General features: G+C 40.5%; 1 protein-coding gene across 1 annotated transcript in view; it reads left to right on the forward strand.

The window, feature by feature from the left end:
* Window positions 1-294: 294 nt before the first annotated feature.
* RAI2 (retinoic acid induced 2) overlaps window positions 295-20,523 on the forward strand; it is a 50,300-nt gene continuing 30,071 nt past the window's right edge. Inside the window, exon 1 of the mRNA XM_089508069.1 lies at window positions 295-690. The gene's annotated coding sequence lies outside the window, so the exon portion shown is untranslated. The remainder of the gene's footprint in view (window positions 691-20,523) is intronic.

The following is a 20,523-nucleotide window of genomic DNA, read 5'->3' on the forward strand; positions in this document are numbered from 1 at the left end:
CCCTTTGCCATTTGCAAAGTGTGCCCTTTGCCAAAATGCACGGGGCCTTCCTCCCCTTCCCTTCCCTTCCCTTGGAAGTGTCTGGGTGCATGCGTAAAGGCAGCGTGCCTGCTGTGCCTGCGCTGCTTGGAAAGAGCCCAGGCAATGAAGGCAGAGAGCGCGCGCCCTGGGCGATGGCGCGTGCCAGCCCCGTCTGCTCCTTCGCTGCTGCTGCTGCTGCAAGAGTGGCGGTGGGCATGCGCTCTCCAGGCCCTCAGCACCCAATTGGGGGGCCGCCAGGGCAAGGCTAGGCTTGGCTTCTCTTCGTGCCCCGCCCCAGCCATCCTGTTCCTTCCTTCCTTCCTTCCTTCTGCTTGGAGACTAGAGAGCCAGTCAGTCCAGGGCTGCTTAGGAGAGCAGGGTGCAGTGGTCCCTCCTTCCAAATGGGAAGGAGCACAGCCTGACAGATACACAGCCAGGACCCAGAGGCAGCAGCAGCAGCAGGAGGAGGAGGAGGAGGAGGAGGAGGAGGAGAGATCTTCCTCTCCTCCTTCCTCAGCAGCTGCTTCTGAGTGGAAAGGAAGGAGAAGGAGGAGGAGGAGGAAAAAGCACCTTCTTCCTCTCCTCTCCTCTCCTGCCTCAGCCTCTGCTTCTGAGGAAGAGGAAGAGGAGCTGTTCCTGTGGCTTTCGAGGTCCACCAGGGCGACTGAGGTAAAAGAAACGGAGAGAAAGAGGTTGGGAAGGCAATGGAGGTGTTTGTGGGTGGAGGGGGGATTCATGGCAGCTAGTCCCCCTCCTTCCATTTCCCTGCCAGGGGAAGGGGGAAGGAAGGAAGGAAGGAAGAAAGGAAGGGGGAGGCTGTGTTGGGGGGGGGGGGCTTGCCTGGCTGTCTCCTTTTTGGGGGGCGCTGGGGCTGAGGCTGAGCAGGTTGCGCCAGGCCTGGGAAGGATGAGCAGCCCTGCCTCTCGCTCTCTCTCTCTCTTTGGGAGGATGCTTAGTCAGGGATGAAGGCTGAGGGAGGGAAGGGAGAGCGAGGGGGAGCACTGGGACTTTTGAAGGGGGAGGCAAGGAGAGAGAGGGCCTTAAACCCATTGCCCTGGAGCTGGAGGGCCCTTTCTCCCTTCCTTGAGGGGGCTGTGTGGGGGCGAAGCATCCATTTTGCCAGCTGACGGGGCTGGGTTGGAGGAGGCGTGGAGCCACCCTCCCAGGGATGCTTCAGCAAGGCTCCAAAGGGGCTCCTGTTGGGCAGGCCTTGCCTTCAGGTTGCATTTTTGCTCCATCGTGGAAGAGGTGGGCTGGATGGGGTCATAAGGCCAGTGGTGCTTTCCACAGCCTCTGCCTTCCCTTTGTGACTCTCTGTATGTATGTCTGGATTTATGGCGACCCCATGGATTTCAGGGGGTTTTCTTAGGCAAGGGATCCTCAATGGTGATCTGGCCAGGCCCTACCTCTGAAATATGTCTCCTACAGCACCTGATATTTCTTGGTGGTTTCCCATCCAAGCACTAACCAGGGCTGATTGTGTTAAGAAGCAAAATTTGTGTGTGTATATGTGTGTGTGTGTGTGTGTGCCTTGGGCCTTGCAAGTGTCATCCTTCCCATCCTGGGAAACCATCAGTGTGAGGAAAGAGGGAATACCAAGAACTGTGTGGTTTTGGGGAAAGGAAGGCAGGAGAACAGGTCTTGTCTGATCAAGATACCTGTCTGTAATATTCCACCATATTTCAGCTTCTGTTTCATATACTTCCTATAGATTTGCTCCTTGGTTGTTGTTTTTTAAAGCATTTACATTTTAGTGTTTTTCCCAGGGCTGGAGAGTAGGAGTAAGGAATAAAAGCAGAAGAGGTTTTTACAGGAGAAGGAATAAGGAATAACAAAATGTATTTGTTACTCCTTACTCCTGTTAACAATGTTATTATATTGCAATGGGGAAGGGACTGGTAGGCAAAGAGAGACACTTTTACACCCACATACACATACACACTCACACACACAGCAGCCTTACAAAGCAACCAGGGCTTTCCCCCAGGGCTGAGAAGTAGGAATAAGGAGTAAAGGAGTGAGAGGTTTTTACAGGAGTGTGAGTAACATTAAGAAAAAAAACATTTTACTCTGGAGTAGGACAAGGACTAACCCCCAAATCACCACTACTCCCCAGTGATGGTTCCCCCCCTACAATGCTTGCTGCCCCCCCCATAAAAGGGGGGCTGTTGTTTCACTCAGCACTGGAGGAGGTCTGCACGTTTAGTGAAATGAAATCTCATTGCATTTGCTGTTTCGGGTTAGAAGTGTTGCCAAACAGCTGCTGTTTTGTGTTTCAATTGCTGAAGTCCCAGGAGTGGGTTTTGAACAGGGAATGACATGGTGTGGAAACGATGAAGGACGACAGGGACAAGGGTCAAGTGCAGATTTATGGGTACATAGACCTTCCTCTGCTAAACTTGCAGACCATAATTTGGGGGAGTAGGGTAGGTCATAGGCTTGGAGGTGTAGACGAAATCCAACTGTTCTTTGTGGCTTTCTGTTTGTAACATTGGTTTGAATACTGCTTAATCCAGAGCAATGGCTATTATGGGGGGAAATCTGTATTTAAAGGAATAGTTTGAAATTACTGCAGACCAGTTTCTTATGTCATTTTTCTAGTGATTACATTTTATAGTCAAGGTTATTCACTAGAGAAGTAGTCTCCTTTTTTGTCTTGGGTACATTTGTATGCTTTGGACAGAGTAATTGTAGGTTTGTGTTTCTATCATTATACCCCTGGTTTTGAAGATGTGTTATCAAATTGATTATTGGACCAGGTGTAAATATTTCTGGGAAGATCTTTTACTGACAAAAGTGCTACTTTGCATAGTATACACTGTGTAAAAATACCATGTTTTTAAAAACATAAATAAATAATCTGTCCATTTATTTACTTTTGTTTTACATTAATTACTTTCATGAGATAAACAGTAAATACTGTTTTAAGAAGAGAGACTATTTAAAGATGTTCTTCCAACAAACTTGTAATTTTCCTTCCTCTCCCACCATCTAGTGCTGATGAACGGTATGCTCCTATTTTCAATATATCCTGCAGGCATTTTTCTTTCCAAAAATACTTCTTTTGGCGGATCTTCCTAGTTGTGTTTTCAGGTGTGTTGATAGGAGCTTGCTCTCCTTCCATGATATAAAAATTGTGGTGGTTCTGAACAGGAGAGGAATTGGTGGGCCATATAGGATCCAGAAAGGTATCGTGGAGAGAGGAGAGAAAAGGCTTTCTACCAGATTAATCCAGGAGGAAAAGCCACCTTCTGTTCTTTCCCTCTAATGCCCTTGATACTTTGTTCGTTTTTGCATGTTTTATAGAATTGTCTGTGATAAGTGGAGATCTCCACTAGGGGCCTCACTGAGACAGACAAACCCAGGTAAAAATAAATATGAGAGAACATTTGCCAGGCAACAAAAGGTGATGCTTTATAATTTCATTAAATGGTTAAAAGTCCCGTTTCAGAAATGTGAGCTGTTTTCATGACTATAAAGCGTTTTTCTTTGCGAGTTCATAAGGGAGACTTCAAATTGACAAACCTCTCAGATAAGAGGATTTTACCAATGTGTTAAAACAATAGATCTGGCTGGCTATATGTGTCAAACAGTTCTTTAGACAGAAGTGATATATAAATTTAAAATGAATAAAAGGAGTTCACAGTGCAGTTCTTACTTAGATGCAGTATTATGAAAACTGTGAGCCATCATGGTATAGTGGTTTGAGCACTATGACTCTGGAGCCAGGGTTCAATGCCCTGCTTAGCCATGGAAACCCTTTGGGTGACCTTGGGCAAGTCACTCTCAGCCGCAGAAAACCCAGTGATAGGGTTGCCTTAGGGTTGCCATAAGTCAGAAATGACTTGAAGGCACACAACAGCAAAGTATGAAAATTATTTTTAGACATGGTTCAGATGAAATGTTAGATCAGTGTGATTAAGATCTAGCCTGCAGAGAATCTAGTTTCTTTTGCCCACTCCCACTTTCCAGAAAGGGCATCTCACTCTCTTAGAGCACCCAACAATGGTAACAGTGGGAATTCCCCACTGTTATCTCCAGTCAAAGAGTAGAGAGAATGATGTTTTTCTTTCTTGTTCTCAGCTGTTGGAAGCAACAGTCATAGCGTGGTGCTCCTCTGGCCTGTTTTCAACTAGCATTTCCTGGATTTGGCTTTAAGAACAAGCTACAGTAGGCTTCTGGCTCCCATGTTCTTTGTCCTCTACCTTTGCTTCTTCCATGTTGTATCCACCATACTTTTCCATTATGTTTCAGCTAAAGAAACCTTGGTTATATTTTAGATGTGGTTAGTTCCAAGGAGCTGGGTTTAAACTTCAGCTAGAATAAACTAGTTTCCTAAGCTGAGATGAAAATGTTGTGCTTTATTTACAGCTGAAGAAGGATGCTACTGTTAGCCTTCTATCATGCATAGGCAGAGGGTAATGTAGATATATGTGTAATCCTTAAACTGTAGTTCATTCATATATGGTTTTACATTATGTCTGAGTTGGGCATTTATTTAATAAAAAGGTCAAAACTGTAACTTGTCACCTTGTTTTGCTCTGAAAGGACAAGACAGATGTATTAAATCTAACAGACAGTCCCTGCACTTTAAGAAAAAAAAACAGCCACAACAGCAGACCAGGTTCCTAGTTGTTACATTGCTGATATCATAAAGAATGGTAAGGCACTTATCCTAGATGAAAGACCAAAGGATAGTGATCTGAAATATTTCTTCAAGAAAATCAAAATGACCCTAATTAGGCCCAGCTGGCAAGATGCTGCTTAGTGACATATGGGTTTGTTTATTTCAGTCATTTCTAGGTTGCAAGTTGAAATTAGATGTAAGGAACTTTATGTGGCAAATAATTTAACCTCAATTACTTTTGCATAAATCATGTGAGTCACTTGTCAAGAGCAGGTACACACACATGGATGCATGCTGTGCGTGTGTATTTTTTTTAAAGGCTAGATTCTGACAGTTGGAGATTCCAGCTTATTATTTTTAAACATATGTGGGCTTTAGACCATCTTAATTTTGTATCTGCTAGCCATACTCAGCTCTACTTGAGTCTGCCTTTTTTTCTCACCTGCTGTAGTTTGACCATTTTTACTTAGAAACCACTGTGTCTTCAGTGAATTTAATTCTTAAGTAAGCAGGACATTTTAGATTCTTTTTAGGTTTTTGCTCTTGCCATCACTTCACTCAGTTTATATTCCCAAATCTGGTGCCATTGAGAACTATAGCTCTCATAATCTCTAATTAAAGGGACCAGACAATGGCAATTGAAGAAGGTGGGGAGGGATGTAGTCCAAAGCTTCTAGAGGGCAGCAGATAGGGGAATGGCTTCCTTCTTTGTCTCCCTGCTGTTCTGCACCTATTGATCTGAGGCGCATTCCCACTTATTTCTGTCCTGCCTCTGTCCAGACCATGAACAACTTAGTAACTGGGAGACAGAGATAATTTTCTATGGTCCAAAACACACTTTAGAAATAATCCAGTTGGAGACCACTTTAACTGCCCTGGCTCAGTGCTAGGGAATCCTGGGAATTGTAGTGTATTGTGGCATCAGATCTCTCTGACAGTGAAGGCCAAATGACTCATAAAACTACAGTTCCCAGAATTCCCTAGCATTGAGCCAGGGCAGGTAAAGTAGTCTCACACTAGATTATTTCTACAGTGTGTTTTGGACCTATGTTACTCTTCTGTAAGAGTAGTCTTCCTATTACTTTCTGAGCTTTCAGTACCATCAGTGCAGCCAAAAATCCTTTTGCTCAGTGCAGCATTGATATAGATATTTTCCCTATCTAAAAGATTCTTCAGGTCCAGCCCATTCCAGGAAGACACAGATTGTATCATTCTTCTGGTCTCCATAAGGAGACACATGGACATGAAGAAGGAAAGGGCTTGCCTCACCTGTTTCTAGCAACTAATGTGAAATGATGGTGGAAGAATCTACCTCAGGGCATAGTTTCATTAAGCATAATTGGGGTAAGGCAGTTATGGGGTTGGAGATCGCGTGTATTGCCTTCAGTATGACCAAATAATGTCTTGCCTGGAATAAGTGACTGCAATTGTACAATGGCTGCTACTGAGAAACTGGAATTTTCAAACAAAGCCATGTTTTGATATTTACTAGATTTCCAATATTATTTTGGAAAACTTGCAGTGACAACATTCATGAAATAGAGAGGCAAGTATGAATTTTGTCCCATGGAACTCAGTGGGGCTTCCTTCTTACAAAACATGTTTATATTTGAGCTGCTAGGTTGTTGAAATCAGTAGGATTTGCATGCAGACAAACACAATTTAGATTATTTTAGCTTTAGACTTTTTGCAGCCCCTACAGTTAGAGCTAAAATGGTTTTCCAGAACAATGACTGAACAAGAAACAAGAGAAGCAAAATAGGAGATGGTAAATCATCTTATAGAGGCTCTGTAGTTGACAAATGACTTGTGTATTGATTTTTGTTTTGAGCAGAAGTTGGAAATGGGCTGGTTTAGCTATGTATTATGTTGGTTTGGGACCAAATTACATTGTGCCACCCATTCATATAACCACCTCTGCAAAATAGGTGTCCCATAGAAAACACCTGCAACTGTTGTGGAACATTTTTAAATGTTAGGGAGAAACTGGCAAATAGCCATGTTAGTCTTTATTGCCTTTTCTGCAACAGAGTTTTGTTACATCTTAAAGACTTAAGTGCTTTACCTACCTACTGAGACTGTACTCCATGTGCCTGGTGAAGTAGACTAGACTCCACATACTCAATTTATGCTGAATAAAACTTTATATTATTCAAATAGCCACAAGATTCTTTTGTGCTTTATGTTAAAGAAATCTGGATGTAATTTTGTTTTAGCAATCCTCCTTCTGTTTAACGATGGCTAACTCTTGTGGGGGTGGGAGATTTATTTTATTTTATTTGCCATGGTGGTGGAATTTATGCAAAAATGATGCTACATGACATTTTTACTGCTTTCTACCACTGTTTTGGGTACTGTTTGATGAGTCATGTGTTCAGATGGAAATGCAGCAATATTACTAAAAGACTGGAAGGTTGTACCTCAGTATCTTTTGTAATACTGTGAGGATACTGCTGAGGCTATGTGCACCTTAAGGATGAGTTGCAGCATCTTCTGAGGCATTGCAGTAGGAGTATTTATACACTCATTGCTTAGACTGAAAGACCACTTTCTCCCTTATGAGTCTACTTGAAATTTGAGATTCACAGAGGAGTCCCTATTGCATGTCCCAGTGCCTCAGGATGGTATGTACCTGTAAAAGGGCTTTCTTTGTGGCAGCACTCTGCCTGTGGAACTCCTTACCAAGGAAGTTAGGCTGGCTCCATTTCTTTCGAGCATCATGTAGGCAGCCAAAACATTACTGTTCAACATGGCATTCAGTGTTTGAAGTTGTTCTGTTTTAACTGTGTTAGAATTGTATTTTATGTCTGCTCTTAGATAAACTGCTTTTAAAGGTTTTTAGAAATTATTTTAATCTGTTTTTAAAAAGTTTGTGTCTTTTTAATGTTTAAATTGTTTTTATTGTTCTTATTTGTTCATTGCCCCAGGAGCCCTTATGGGCTGAGAGGCAATATAGAACTACTGTATATACTCGACTATAAGTTGATCTCATGTATAAGTCGAGAGCAGGATTGGTGGCCAAAATTATGGATTTTGATATGATCTATGGATAAATCAAGAATAAGACTTAAGGTCATGTAACAAAGGATCTAAAGGATGAAGCAAAGGAAAACAGTACCAAAGAACTTACAAAATCACAGGAGGCATAACTGTGTTCACACTGAAGGATGGATGGATGAAAGGTGGGTCAGTCCTTCCAGGACAGATTATACTCTTGTATTTAACAATAGTAGAGTTTCTATTTTTATGAAAGTTAATGTACAGTACTTACACTACCCATGGATAAGTCGACTCAGATTTTTGGGTCAATTTTTTGACTAAAATTTCTAGACTTATACATGAGTATATACAGAGGTGTCTTAAATAAATAAATAAATAAGATCCTCCCAAATTATCAGAAAATCAGTTTTTTTCTCCCCTACAAGAGATAAACTTCTGCTGTGTGCATTATACAGAATACATACAAGCCCGGCAGTCAAAATATAGGGGTAACGAGTAAGACAAATTAGGGTATACTTACACTACGCAGTTACTTTGATATGATTTTAGTTTTGTGGAATCCTGGGATTTATAGTTTCATGACATACTGACAATGCTTTGGTAGAAAGCTCTAGTAATGTAGTTTGGTAGGTGACACTAGAGAAGGTTTAGCCCCTTCCCAAACCACAGATACCAGGATTCCATGAAATGGATGCATGCCAGTTAAAGTGGGATCAGAGTTAGTTCTGATCACATCTGAATTAAGCAGATATTTACGGCCTATAGGCCAATTCTGTTTTTTTAAAAAGAAAAAAAGGGCACACTTGCTCATTAAAATTTGAATGATTAATTATATTATTCTATCTGGAACAATAAATAATGGACTTGCATTCAATTATTTTCTGTTAGAAAAATCTTGCTTGTTTTCCCCCTGCAAACCTTGGGCAAAGCATTAACTATTTAAAGGAACATAAAGACTATTCTTAGGGTTTGATTTGAAACAGGAGGAGGGGCTGATATCCTCTCATGGCAGCATATCAATGTATATGGTAACACTATAATGTGCTTGCAATGGCCATGCTCCACAGATGTCATCAAGAGAAGAGTCATACTGTTTTCCAGAGGTCATAGCAAGGTCAGAATGCTAAGAAGAAATATAGATTAAAAAAACAGAAGGGGAGAAGCATACAGTATTAGGTAGATTTGTTTTTCACTTAATGGCAAACAATGTGTATGAAAAGTGTATACATTTTAATATGTTCCGTAAACCTTTGATTTGCATTTGGTTACTGTATTTAAAAGATGTTTGGATATGTGCTGAAACCTCTGGCATCCACAAATTCTCACCACCCTCATTCCAGTTCAGGGTTTTCATTTAGGTCTCTTGACTGAAGATGGGGTGTTACATGAATGAAGCTGAGTAGAAATAGCCTCTAAAAGAGGTGGTTTTTTAAATGAGATTTTCTAAGGTCTGGTTTAATAGATGGTCTTCTATTACCATGCTTAATCTTGGGTTGTCATGTTGAGTGGAAATTTAATAATTTTCTCCCCAAATATAGAATTGACTGCCATTCCTGTGGGCCATTTAATAAAATTCTCCATATGATTCAAAGAAGTGAATCGGTGTCGGTGTACTCAAGCAGGGACAGTAGGCAAGAGATCTGAATTATGCAAACATCTCTGCCATGGGCATTGGATATATATTGCAGTAGCAATCTCCAGCCCAGCATGTGGCTAATGCTTTAGGGCAAGTAGAATTAAGCATGAGGGCTCAAATTAAAGCACAGAATCCACAGATCTTCTTGAGAAGATTTTTTTTTCCTGGAAGATTTGAGAATGAATTTTTAAAATGTAGGTTCAGGCTATATTTAATACTTCCCTAATCATTGGATGGCCTTAATGTCATGAAATGTTTTGACAATTTAACTCTTGAAGAGTTGATATACTAAAGCCTTGAGGACAAGTGATTATGTACTTCTGGCCAGAAAAAGTCAGACAGAGTAGAACTGGGACGTTTACTAGCCCTGCTTAGATAGCTCCTCTTTAGCCTAATGGCTGCTCTTCATGACTTGAAAACACTGTATTTCTCACTCAGGATATTTGGCCTTATAACATTTGACCTGCATGGATTCTGAAAGTGCTTAGTAGTAAAAATTTAAATACAGAACAGATTTATTGGGTAGGTTACAAACGAATAGGGCCTGTGTCTTCCTTCTTCTTGCTCTTTGAACAGCTTGCTTATTCCCGTCATTGGTGTGACATTGCTATAAACAGTTGTTGTCCTTTATAGCTGTCAAGGGAGCTACCAACTTTCTTAATTAAATGTACAGCTGAGGATTTCTGAGAGATGCTGCAGAACTAGATCTGGGAAAGACATAACATAAGCTCCTTGCAAACCATAGCATGTACATTTTTCATCATAAATGTCTCATCTTTCCTTTGTGTTTTTACTGGGACTTCTGGTGTGATGTTACGTAGAGTTATGTTGAGTTAATACCCTTTAACTGAGCTGTACATGCCCACATCGAAACCATGATTAAAAAACTGCTCATTGTGTATAGCCTAGATCCAGTTATTAGTCCTATCTAAAAGAGACCCATTAATGGGAATTTGATTTGTCAACATTTATGTAAGTTCCATTGATTCAGGAGGTCTACTCTAGTGGTGGCTAGCATTGGATTTATTTCCATGTCTTCAAGAATATTTGTTCAAATAGATCATGTCTCTCACCTCCTGATCCCCAGCTCTTTCCAATTATTCTTCCTCTTTATGCAGAAATTTATAATCACCTTCCCCTGCCACCATCCCCTTCATTCTTGTAAGCCGTGATTTCCATTTAAGGGGGCTGTGCATTGGGGATAGAGAAAATCATGGGAATCAAGTATCCTTCCAGATATTGCTGGACTGCAACTCTCAGCATTCCCTAGTATTGGCTATGCTGGCTGGAGCTGCTAGGACTTGCAGTTCAAAAACATCTGGAGGCTGCATGGTTACCCTGTCCCCCAGAGTAGACAATTAATACTGACATTTGGACCATAAAATGATTATTAGTATCAACTCTTCAAGAGCCCTCATACAGTAAATACTGATGTTTGGGACATAAAATGATTATTGTCTTGTATTGTCTGATTAGTTAGTCTTGCATAGTATAGATTGACTGGCAGCTGCAGAAGCCTTGGCATCTGAGCTATTTAGATGCCAGAGATTAAATTTGGCTTCTCAGATATGCAAAGCATGTGCTATACCACTGAACAATGGCCCCTTTCCTCAGCCTCTCCTTGGCTGAGTTAGCCCATGCAGTTCAGAGAGCTGTCTGTTCCGGCAGCATACTGGTGCCAAACAGACTGGGACTTGAAAGCTACTGGTAGCTCACTACATATTTATAGGCCAGAATAGAACATCTTAGAGAGACTGGCAGTTATTTAGGAACTCATATTTATATGTGTACAGTCCAGTCTTCCATTGCATTTCCAAGGTTGAGAAAGCTGTCTTTCTCTGGGTGGAAATAATAAATCCTGCATCTGCATAGCAGTTTAATATGAATTATTCAGTGCTGTGAACATACTAATTCAGCAGCTTGCATGTTTATGATCCTCTGTCCCTTCAGTGTGTCCCCCATGGTAGAACTGTTCTTAATGCCAACAGAAATTGGCCCTGGTAAACAAGGGCAGCTTTTTGGTTCATATCCAGGAATCTGATTCATCTGCATCCATGTAGAAACAAAATATGACAGCAACAGAGTCATTAAAAGCCTGATAATTTTGATTCATCTTTTCTTGTGGCAGTGTTTGAAGAAAATAAGTAAATTTAGCTTCAGCAGTATGGGAAATATTCAGAGACTAGGCTTTTTAAAAAAAACCTGTTAAAATGGACATTAGAGTTCATTCAACTTAGTGCAAATTTTCAAAGAAAGGAAGAGCTGTTGAATCTCTGTATTAAAAGTCTATGAGAAAGAAATAAGTTCTGAGTAGTAGGGGTGGGGGAAAGAGAGACCCAAGATGGTTGCAACACTGGATAACATAAAAGCCGGGCTGAAGAGAAAAAATGGCAATAACAAACATGAACAATCTATGTTTTGATGTGGAAATGCCATAAAGGCTTTATTGCCACTAGATTGTCCCCTTATTAGTAATGTCCTCCCACAATGTAATATCATCAAACATTACAATGGGGGCAATAAATGTTATTTAGTAGCAAAGGTCATTTTAAGCTTTCTGTTTGTTCCTCTTACGAAATCTTTATGTGAATGTTGTTAGAAAGCAATGTATTTTAGCAGGTGCAAAGCTCCCATGCTTTAATCATATGTGTAAGAATAGTTTCAGCACTCAATAATTCACACTTTTCTTTTTCAGTTTCATTTGAATACGTTAAGAATGTTTCTGTGCAATGTGTTCTGTGTACTTTCTATAGGTCCCCATATATATACACACCCATATATATTCATAGAATCATCAAGTTGGAAGAGAACACAAGGGCCATCCAGTCCAACCCCCTGCCATCCAGGGACTCCCAATCAAAGCATCCCTGACAGATGGCCATCCAGCCTCTCTTTAAAAACTCTGAGGGAGTGTGCTCCACTGTCAAACAGCTCTCACTGTCAGGCAGTTCTTCCTAATGTTTAGGTGTAATCTCTTTTTCTGTAGCTTGCATACATTGTTCCAGGTCCTATTCTCTGGAGCAGCAGAAAACAAGTTTGGTCCATCATCAATATGACACCCCTTCAAATACTTGAACAGGGCTATCATATCACCTCTTAACTCTCTCTTCTCCAGGCTAAACATGCCCAGCTCCCTAAGACTCTCTTCATAGGGCATGGTTTCCAGACCCTTTACCATTTCGGTTCCCCTCCTCTGGGCATGCTTCAACTTGTTAACGTCCTCTGAAAATGCCAGCCACAGATGCTGGCAAAACATCAGGAAGAAAATCTTCTAGAACATGGCCACATAGCCCAAAACCCCCACAAAAAACCCTGTGGTATCCAGAACTGGGCACAGTATTCCAGGTGAGGCCTCACCAAATAGAATAGAGTGGCACTATTATTTCCCTTGATCTAGATACTATACTTCTATTGGTGCAGCCTAAAATTGCATTGGCCTTTTTAGCTGCTGCATCGCACTGTTGACTCTTGTTCAACTGGTGGCCTACTAGGGCCCCTAGATCACTTTCACACGTAGTCTCATTAGGTCAAGTGTCCCCCACCCTATATCTGTGCATTTAATTCCCCAGATGCTCTCCACCTTCCTAGGATTTACATCCTAGATCTCCTCCCAGTTGTAAACAACCCTGACATATAATGCTATTCTTCCTACTTTCCTGTTTGGCCTATTTCTTTAAAAAGGCGAATGATCTGGAAACTATGCCCTAAAAGGAGCGACCTAGGGAGCTGGGTATGTTTAGCCTGGAGAAGAGAAAATTAAGAGGTGATAGGATAGCCTTGTTTAAATATTTTAAGTGATTCCATGCTGTAGATGAAGCAGTTTGTTTTCTGCACCTCCAAAAAGTAGGAGCTAGAGCAATGGATGCAAACTACAGGAAAAGAGATTCCATGTCAACATTAGGAAGAACCTCCTGACAGAAAGAGTTCTTTGACATTGGAACACACTCCCTCAGAGTATGGCGGACTCCCCTACTTTGGAAGTTTTTAAACAGAGGCTGGATGACCATCTGTCAGGAGTGCTTTGATCGTGTGTTCCTGCATGGCAGGTGGTTGGACTGGATGGACCTTGAGGTCTCTTCCAATTCTGGCTCTATGATTTCATGGTTCCACCCCTTTTGTGGTCACACTGATACCCACAAAGCTACCACATATACTTGGTTTAGTCAGTTTAGTCTAGTCTATATGCAAAGCAAGTTTTCTGCTGTTGTTCTCTATCCTTGAAATAGGGGATATCAGAATTTCTTACTTTGGCCTGTTACAGACTGCCAGAATAAAGCTGCTTCGGGTCTCTTTGGAGGTATACTGTTTCAATGATGCATGCATCCGAACAATCTGGAAGCTGCACCAAAACTGCACTCCAGTGCTTAGGAATGGAGTGTAGCTTTGGCGCGACCTCCAGACTCTTAGGACCCATGCATCATTTAAATAGCATACCTCCAAAGAGACCCGAAGCAGCTTTATTTTGGCAGTCTGTAACAGGCCAATGTCAAACCATTAAGATATATGCACTGCACATAATATTCTGGAGATTTTAACTTGATGTGTCCAGCTGAGGATAATACAGTCCATTGATGCTTATTAAAGTAAATGTTCATTTGAGGATAACTGGGTTATAGATTTTATCTGTTAGCAAAATGTGATAAACTAGATAAATCCAGGTCGGACTGAACCAATGCAGTAGTTATCTTAAAATAACTAAAATGGGGATGAAGTTTCAGAGATGTTATAGCAGGTTTAGGCACCCCCCCCCCAGATATTTTGGAGTGCAACACTTACCAGCAGTCCCAGCCAGCATCATCAGTGGTAGGTCATTGCCCAAAATATCTGCAGGACCGCATTCTACTTAACCTTGCTTCATAATAATTGCCTTTCCATCATGTCTGATTTAGAACAAGAAAAATGATAGCAGGTGGATTAGATATTTAACTTCACCATGCTGGTAAACAAATTTGGTAACTTTATAAGACTTCAGTAGGAAAGAATCAATAGGCTTATGAATGGTTGGGGTGAAAATTGTACATGAATCACTTGGAGGAAGATCTGAAGTTGTGTCAGAATCAAAAACTCATGTGTAACTATTGGTTGGGAAGTGCCATAATGTAGGCAGGAAGTCTATTCAGAGACTTGCTGTGTGGTGGGAAACTATGAAGCGGTGGCAGCACTTTATCATTGTTAGACTGGAAGCCAAGGGAGGTATTAAGAAATGGAAGCCAGAAGCTTAAAGCTGTAATGATATATTTGAAATAGACAGCCTGTCAGAGCATAAGGACTGAGAAAAAGAGACATGTGTGAATCATGTAGATGTAGAGAAAGAAGTGAAATCACTTCTTAAAGTAAGAATGAAAAGAGCTAAAGAACTCTTGCATGTTAAATGTTTATAAGCCAAGTATGGGGATAGTTTAAGTATCTGTTGTTTGTCAGGGCCAGATAGGCCTGAGGTTTTATTTTTAAGCATGGAGGGATTTTTTCTGTGTTTTTTCCCCAAAGACTCTTTTTGTTTTGGAGAAAATTTGTAAGGAAAGGGATTAGGAATAATTTATTTTGGAATGAAGTGTAGAATTTGAAGGCTTTCATGATGGGCATCCATAGTTTTTGTGGGGTTTTTGAGCTATGTAGCCATGTTCTAGAAGAGTTTATTTGTGATGTTTCACCTGCATCTGTGGCTGGCATCTTCAGAGAATGCTGGCATGGAAGAGAGTTTTGTACAGATATGCTGTGTGACCCTGGGTAGGGAGGAGTGATTTCCATGTTAATCTGTGTATTGTTCTGTTGATGGCAAGGCCTCAGGGTGGAAGGATATGCAAAGAGGATTAGTGTCTGCTTAAGTCTGCTGGGAAAACCCCTGACCCTGGGAGGTTCTACAATACACAGATTAACATGGAAACCCAGGATCAAACAGTGTGTGTGTGTGTGTGTGTGTGTGTGTGTGTGTGTGTGTGTACACACACATACACCCTACTCTCTTCCATGCCAGCATTCTCTGAAGATGCCAGGCACAGATGCAAGTGAAACGTCATGAATAAACTCTTCTAGAACATGGCCACTTAGCCCGAAAAACCCACGAATGAAATGTTCAGAACAAAGTATTTACATATTTACTATTCTCAATCATTTCTAAAAAAAAAATTGTAAGAGGAAGACTTTTAGATAATGCTATGTACACTATCCAATCATTGCAATTCTTGCTCTTGGTCTCCTTTTCTCTGTTTATTTTGTGGAAGTGTGTTGTGTCTGCTTGACACTGTGAAGAACTAGCAGAGGTAGAACAATTTTCTTTGTTTTTCTAATGTTGATCCCCACCCCTGTTTTTTGGGGGGAACAAGTGTTCCCCTGCTCTTCAGACTGGCAAACGGAATAATTTTCTTGTAACTCAAAAATTCTGGTAAATCAGGGTATTGTAGCTCAATTTGTAGCAAAAATGATGATAGTGGTGGTGGTGGTGGTGATGATAATAAATAAAAGTACATTTAATTCATGATTATATCTACTTTTGACATATCATACATGATAATTTTATGCCAAATAAAGTTATTATTTTTTATGTTCTTGAAGTAAAAAAATGAATCTTTGAAAGGTGCTGCTATTGCATTTTGTTCACACCCCTCCCAAACTTTTTTTCTCAAAATTTTACATCTCTAGAGGTCATACATTTGTGAACTCTAAAGCAAGTTGGATACAAAACAAAATCTGATATACATCTTCAGTGTAACAGTTTCTATAAACGTTTTTCCATCTATAAACCGAAAGTAAATAAATATTATAACATCAGTCTTTCAAGAGATTTTTGTCTGTGTGAGTGTATGCTAATTGTATAGCCAGTATGTTTCTAACTCCTGATTTCTATAAAATGTAAAGATTTTAAAAAATGCATTTGAAACTCTCTATTTTATTTTTGTAGCCAAATAGTAGCCACCTGTACAAACACAACTAGCTGATGTGTCTGCATGTTCTTGTAGAAACATTGTGGTTTGGTCACAAAGAGCAAATGAGATGATTGAGCATCTCGCATAAAGTTAATGTAGGTGATATATAAGGTAAATTCTTTTGTTAATGAACCAAAAGAGAAGCCAAGGATTTGTACTCAGGCATGTTTTAATATACTGTTGGTGATGACCAGAAACAAACGGCAGGAAATCACATATTGCATTTCAATACAGCATGTTATATATGAGCTACAGAAAAATCTTGTAATGCTAAGATGATTCAAGTTGGCAAGGTGCATGAGTGACTTTGAATTAAATAAAAAGGACTACTGAACTAATTGTTATTAAAAGAACTAAAATGTATGGCAAACTGAATTATAAAGGGAATTCTAGCAAAAGATACTGTTTCCATTCAAATGTTAACATACCGTATATACTTGTCTTTAAGTCTAAAAATGTATGCCCAAAAATTGACCTCAAAATCCCAGGTCAACTTATTTATGAGTCAGTATGGTAGTGTGATAGCAGCTCTTCCATATTTCCCCATGTGGTGGGGAGAGTTTCTTTATCTCTTGAGCCAAGCAGAAAGAGTCCCTGATGATTGCTTGCTGTTAAACAAGCAATCAAAGTTCCTCTGTGCCCTGGCCCCTGCTGTCTGGGAAGTCAAGGGTGAAGCAAAAAGCCTCAATTAGAGTCCCTCTTGCTGTGCACACACATATACACACCGAAGGAGCTTCCAAGTTTTGCCCTTGACTTATCCACAGGTCATGGCAAAATCCATAATTTTGCCCCCAATAGCTGCCCTCAACTTATACATGAGGTTGACTTAATGAGTATATATGGTACATTTTACATTTTGTGCATTGTATGATTATGATGTAGGCTCAAAGAATAGCAGAGTTTGCTAGGTCAATTTTTATTTATTTATTTACTTCATTTATATGCCACCTTTCTCACAGTGGGACCCAAAGAAGATTCCAGAGACAAATGGAAAACGCTTACAATAAAGTTTTTTATTATTATTATTATTATTATTATTATTATGTTATTCATATTTTCCCACCTCTCCCAGGTGGATCAAGGCAGGATTACAATTCAATATCAATATACAAGTACAAATCACAACAATAAAAACAACTATGTAGTACAATAAAATATAAATATAGATAACAATTAAAACGATACTATCAAAGCGAAAGAGGAAAGAGATGTTTCAATCTAAATCAAAGAGGTAGAAAAATATGTCTTATAAGAGATTAGGTAGGTAATCTAATACTATAAAATCATTTAAAAGTCATTCAGAAGTTAAAATTAGATAAAACATACATTGAAATAAAAACCTTCCCCAATTAACTATTAAAAACTTGCTGCAACTAAAAGCTCTTTGCTCATGAAAGGAAAGAAGGGAGGAGGCCAGTCTAACCTTCCGGAGGGTAGGAGCAGCTACTGAGAAGGCTCTCTCTTGTGTCCTCACCAAGCAAGCCTATGATGCCTTCCCCTGAAGATCTTAGTATTTTTGCATGTATGTATGGGGAGATACAATCTTTCAGATAGTTTTTGTTTGGTGAGATGCTTAATGAACCTGTACATATCCATTAGGTCTCAGAGGCAGGACTTTCTTTGCTCTCGGAGAAGCAAATTGCCCCATTCTTGGTAACTTCTGAATCTTTTTGTAAAGATTCAGCCTCCCTCATTCAAAATTCCAAAATCCAAAATACTCAAAAAATCAAAACATTTTCCTTGGGTGGCTGAGATAACGACACCTTTGCTTTCTGATAGTTCAGTGTACTCAAATTTTGTTTCATGCAGAAAATTATTAAAATACTGCATAAAACTGCCTTCAGGCTTTGTATTTAAGGTGTATATGAAACATAAATGAATGTTGTGTTTAGACTTGGATCCCATCTCCAAAATATTTCATTATGTACATATATGAAAATACAGGTATTCCGAAATACAAAATACAAAACACATCTGGTCCCAAGCATTTCAGATAATGGATACTCAACCTGTATTGTCTTCTAGTATTACTGCTACTGTCACCCTTAAAATTATTTCCCCCTGCTAGCCATGCAGTGAGAATATATAGATGTCTGTGGGTTTAACAGACATCTGACAACCCTAACAAACTACCACACAGTAATTGTTTAGGAGAGAAGGAATTATATAGGCAGAAAACATGCCAAGCACTTGAGGACTTCTAGTAAGAAAGCAACATCTTAAAAAGCAGCAATTTGAAGTATTAGTTCATACACTTTTTAAAGGCTAGATATTTTTAAAGGGCTAAAGATTTGTAAAAGGTATGTCTTAATACCTCTATCTTCAAGTCAGTATGTGGAGATATGGATGCCCAGTATCTTGACACACTAAGGCCCCATTCCCACTGGCCCAGTTAACATGGGTGGAACTGGGTAGATCCGGATGCCCCTCCCCCGAATCTCTCCGTTAGCAAGTGCCCACTAGATTTGAGGGGCATTTTAACCCGAATGCCTTATCGGGTTTAACTTGAAGGCGTCTGCTGTCAATCAAGCGATCGTCATAGGTGAGGTTTGCAGGGGCATCGGAAGTGTCCTCCCCCCTCCATTTTTTTAAAGAGCCATGCACAAAATGCCCCAAAGTGCACACATTTTGTCAAAATTTAAAATCTCTTTGTGTGTGTGAGGGGGGGCATTTGGGTCAGTGCAGGTTATGATATGCCCTTGGCCCCATTTTCAACCCCAAAATGCAAGGTAATCATCCTGTATCCCCAACTCCTTGCCACCCCAGAATGCCTCATACACAGGTAATAATAATAATAATAATAATAATAATAATAAATTCCTCACCTCGGAAATGCCAGAAAAGGATGCGATTGCCATGCATTCTTTTTTGCTTTTAAAAACAATTCAGGCTATCCCTGAATTCCTTGCAAAAGCATGTATCGTTTTGCCAATTGCCTAATTTACAAGAGTAACAAATGTAACATTCGAATTGTAGGATTGATTCGCAAAGGGAAAAAAAGTCTAGCCCATTTGCAACATTTCCCCTTTGCTGGAAGCCAGCAAATAGAAGGGAAAGTGAACAAGCAGCTAGCCATGTTCTATGCATCTATATATCTGCCTCAAGGAAAAAAAAAACATGTGCATATTTTGTCAAAAGTAATTTTAAAAAATAAAAAGGGGGGAAGGTGCCTGATGGGAGCTCCGTTCGTGCCCTGCCTTTGACCTGACATGACCTGACCCTTTTCCTCCTGCTAGAGGAGCTTTGCCATTGCCTTCCACAGGCTGAGAGAGAGTGACCTGTCAGTTCCAGCTGACCCATGGAATCAATTGGGAATAAAAGGGAAAAGCAGTGCAGGCATTCTGACTGTAGCATCCTCATACACTAATAATAATAATAATAATCCAGGAGCAAGAGGAAATAAAGCACAAGCAAGCACACAGACATGTCACCCAAAAAATCATGTGCATAAATTGTCAAAAATAAAAGCCTGATTTTACAGCCTGATTTCCCTACATCCCTCCTCCGGCTTGGCCCCGCAGCCCTATTTCCCTGGGCAATCCTCCTCCTCCTCTTTCCTTCCGACCCTCCCCTCCCAGGCTGCCCTGGCTCCTTCATCCTCATCCTCCTGCTCCATTAGAGAATGCCCTCCGTGGCTCCCTTCTTCCCACGGCTCCTTCCTCCTCCTCCTCCTCTCCCATCACTTTCTCCACTCCCCCCCCCCCCCCCCTCCCTCTTACAGCCCTTTGCAGCCCAAAAGTCACCCTGATTTCCCTCCTCTCAGCCTCCAGTCCTTCGGCTCTTTCCTCCTCCTCCCCCTCCCCTCAGATGAGGGGAGGGGATGCTCTGACCTCTGCCCGCCCTCTAACCCTAATCCCTCCCTGAATCTGCCCCGATCATGATTGAGGGCAAGTTCATATTTTGCAGAACCCAGGTCTTTTGAGAAAAGACGGATTTTAGCCCAATTCTGGATACCCCAGGGTAAGGGGCATTTCCTTGTGCAAGCCTCCACATGGATTGTGACAGAATCGGGCCCAATATGAACTTCACATGCAAATTTCGAATCCTTTTTTAAAAAATAATATTTTATTGTTAAAACAGTACATGAAAACACTATATACAAAATAGCCATACATCTACCAGACCTAAAAAAAAAACCCCAAAACCCCCAAAATAAAACAACACACACATACACAAAAAAGACAAACAAAAAGTACATTCATCCTAGTCATACACTGCGTAATAATCACATTATTTACAACAAGAGGGAGAGTGGTCCCTTACTTACCCTATACCAAACCTTTAACCTACAACTTCCATTCCTTCCCAAAGCCCCT

Source organism: Sceloporus occidentalis, unplaced genomic scaffold, assembly GCF_023333645.1.
Source record: "Sceloporus occidentalis isolate IW3139 unplaced genomic scaffold, rSceOcc1.0.p SCAF_2, whole genome shotgun sequence".
Classification (NCBI taxonomy): Eukaryota; Metazoa; Chordata; class Lepidosauria; order Squamata; family Phrynosomatidae; genus Sceloporus; species Sceloporus occidentalis.